Source organism: Centruroides sculpturatus, unplaced genomic scaffold (genome assembly GCF_000671375.1).
Source record: "Centruroides sculpturatus isolate CEXI.00-Female unplaced genomic scaffold, Cexi_2.0 scaffold298, whole genome shotgun sequence".
NCBI classification, from domain to species: domain Eukaryota; kingdom Metazoa; phylum Arthropoda; class Arachnida; order Scorpiones; family Buthidae; genus Centruroides; species Centruroides sculpturatus.
In genome coordinates, this window is record NW_019384568.1 from 442,233 (window position 1) to 446,227 (window position 3,995).

A 3,995-nucleotide genomic window follows, 5' to 3' on the forward strand; every position below is an offset into this window, starting at 1 on the left:
CCTCCGGAGTCGGGTCAAGCCCTCTCCCGGATGACGGTCTCGTAAATTGTCACCTAATGTCTATTTTTCGGTCCCGGAGAGGAGGAAGCCGTCTCAGCCACCGCCCCCTCCACAGGAGTGTCAGTAGGACCTGCTTTGAACTCGATGTAAGGTGACCGTCCAAAGTTTCCCCGACGGTCGATCCCTCGATCGTTCTCACGATTGACGACCGTGAATCTGTCAATTAGGGCTGGAATGCGACAATTAAATCGTCTCGCACCCCGTTCCTTGGTCACACCGGTCCTATTTACGTAATAAGTCACCGATATATTGACTTTAGCTCGACAGCCGGTTTCCGTCCGAGGGGGAGTGTGTGGTCCCGGCCTCACACGTCGTTTATGTTACTTAGGTAGCCATAAGCGTTGTTTATGTCACTTAGGTAGCCATCAACGCTACTTCTGTTGCTTTGGTTGCCATAAACGCCATTTATGTCACTTTAATGGCTATAAACGTCATTTACGTAACTTTGGTGGCCATAGGCGTCATTTATGTCACTTAAATAGCCATAGGCGTCGTTTATGTCACTTAGGTGTCGTTTACGTCACTTTGGTTTTTATAGGCGTCGTTTATCTTACTTTGGTGGTTATAAGCGTCGCTTATGTCACTTTAATAATTATAGGCGTTATTTACGTAACTTTGGTGGTTATAGGCATCGTTTATTTAACTTTGGTGGCCAGGAACGTAGTTTATGGCACATTGATTTCCATAGGCGTCGTAATGTTATTTTGGTTGCCATAGGCGTCGTTTATATCACTTTAATGTTTATTGGCGTCGTTCATCTTACTTTGGTGGCCAAAAACGTCGTTTATCTCATTTAAGTGGCCATGAACGTCGTTTATGTCAGTTTAATAACCATAGGCGTCGTTCACGTCACTTTGGTAACCATAGGCGTCGTTTACGTCGCTTTCGTAGCCATAGGAGTGGTTTAATTCACTTTGGTGGCCATAAGCGTCGTTTATGTCACTTTAATGGCCATAGGCGTCGTTTACGTCACTTATATGGCCATAGGCGTCGATTATGTCACTTTAATAGCCATAAGCGTCGTTTACGTCACTATGGTTGCCTTAGGTGTCGTTTATGGCACTTTGGTGGCCATAGGCGTTATTGATGTCACTTAAATGGTAATAGGCGTCGTTTATGTCACTTTGGTGGCCATAGGCGTCGTTTATGTCACTTAGGTGGCCATAAGCGTTGTTTATGTCACTTAAATAGCCATAAACGTCGCTTATGTTACTTAGGTGGCCATAGGCGTCGATTATGTAACTTTAATGGCCATAAGCGTTGTTTACGTCACTTTGGTGGCCAGAAACGTAGTCTATGGCACATTGGTGGCAATAGGCGTCGTTTATGTCACTTTGGAAGCCATCAACGCTACTTATGTCGCTTTAGTTGTTATAAACGCCATTTATTTCACTTTAATAACCATAAAGGTCATTTACGTCACTTTGGTGGCCATAGGCGTCGTTCATGTGACTTTAGTGGCCATAGGCGTTGTTTATCTCACTTTGGTTGCCATAGGCGTCGTTTATGTCACTTAGGTGGCCATAAACGTTGTATATGGCATATTGGATGTTATAGGCGTCGTTTATAACAACACCAAATGATCGCCTAATTATCGGGCTATAATATGGCTATTTTAAATGATTGGAATAATGGCGTCGTTTATGTTACTTTGGTGGCTATACGCGTCATTTATGGCACTTTAAAAACAAAAGGCCTCGTTCATGTCACTTAGGTGATAATAGGCGTCGTTTTCGTCACTTTGGTAGTCATAGGCGTCGTTTATGGCACTTAGGCATATTTCTTTTCGTATAACTCGTATATTATTTGTAATAATGCCGATATTCGTTAAGTCATAATAAATTTATGACTACACACAAGTCATAATAAATTTATTACACACGTTTCAAGAAGTTAGTTTCTATATACTTTAGTTATTTTTCTATCGTTAAATAATAAATCAAGCCTTAGATTGTTTAATCATCTAAATTATTTACTTTTATATTTACACGCACTAATTTGATACCACAAAAATTGGTAATTTCTGATTATTGCCCTTTTTAAAATTTTTTTGACTTAATTCTAAAGTAATGAACTACAGTTAAATATTTGTAGTCCGTTATTTGCCAATCCGATACGTCCAGTAATTCGACACCGCCGGAGCGATATATGAAATACAGAGAGTCTACTGTATTTCATTTTTACACCTACGTTTATTAATGTTTTCTAAAAACCATTGGACATACTTCTATGAGGATCAAAAATTTCGTGTTACAAACCATAATATTTTATAAACTTTGATTAAACTTTAAATACAATTCTATAAAGACGGAAGAGGTTTATAAAAGAAAGAAAAAATACTTTAAACAGAAAGCCAACCGACAAAATGTTTCCATAAAATCGGTTCAAAACTCGATTCTCACGAGTTGCGTTGCTTGTTGAGATGAGTAAATCTCTGTGTCACAATTGTGTCACCCGTCACTTCATTGGTCCAAGGAGATCGTCATCTCTGTATCGACCTAAGAATACAGTGGTGTCATCCTGACGTGGTATCGAAGATATACCAGCTCTTTTGTCACACTTCTATTTCGTGTTAAAATGACCCTTCCAAACAATAACAATTTCGCAATTCTTACGAATATGACAGTATTTTTCAGATTTTTCAGATATAATTGTGTAACACTGTAACGTAATTTAATCTAAAAAAAATTTCACTTGTTCTTTATATACACGATAGTATCTTTTGTAAACTGAAGCTCGACTGGATAATTTCTGCTTGTCCACTACGAGAAAATTACACCCTTGTAAATTTGTCTAAAAGAAATACGTCATAAATATTGTCATTCGTTCTGCATAAATTATAAGCACGAGCATTCGGAAACACAAAAACAACGTGTAATGTTTCCATTGACAAAATCATATTTTAATATTTTCAATTATATTTATCTTAATTTATTTATTTCAATGTCATATTTAAGTAAGTTTATTTTTTAAAATGTGTAATTACAGTAACAATTAAATTTCAACAATAATTGAAAATGAATATAAAGTAACAATGACTTTCATTTGTTAGTATTGTTTTGTTGTGACAAATTCATCTTCAGTTTTAATATCCACATCAAAAATTTCTTATTTCCTGTGTTTTACTTTTAATATTTAAAGTTTAAGATTCGCGTTGTCTTCATCACTAAAAGATAAGTATAAATCCAACTTTTGATCATTGCAAGAGTTATTATTAATATAAAGTCTTTTTATTTTCAGCATACAAGTAAGGCGAAAGCTATGTGTCCAGCATTAGCACATTACTGGTTGATTACTTATGATTTTACGTTTATTTCAAGTATGAACTTAATCTAAAATATTTAAAAAAAACATTCTTCATCTTATTATTATTGCTCCGAGGTTCGTACTTCTTCTGATTTAACTACATGGAAATGTGTTAAATTCGAGACGTAACATGTACTACATGCAAACCAGGAAAAGCAAGAGTGTACAGTGTGTTGCTCGTCTGATGCGTCAATCAAATCTACAATAATAGTTTTCAACAAACTTTCAAAGACATTAGCAGTACTTTCGTTTCGGAAATGGCGCCATTCCAGTTTTTCCCGTAATGACGATTCTGCCTATTCATTACGGGGTTNCATTACTGATTGATTACTTATGATTTTACGTTTATTTCAAGTATGAACTTAATCTAAAATATTTAAAAAAAACATTCTTCATCTTATTATTATTGCTCCGAGGTTCGTACTTCTTCTGATTTAACTACATGGAAATGTGTTAAATTCGAGACGTAACTGTAAAAACACCAATGGTGTCCGTATTTCACGCATCGCCATCTGGAATGAACTTATGTCTGTCAAGACCAAAATTTATAAAACGTGAACATCACACAGATTAATACGTACCCCTAAGTCTCTGGAACGGAATACATGCACCAGTGAACCTACAACTAC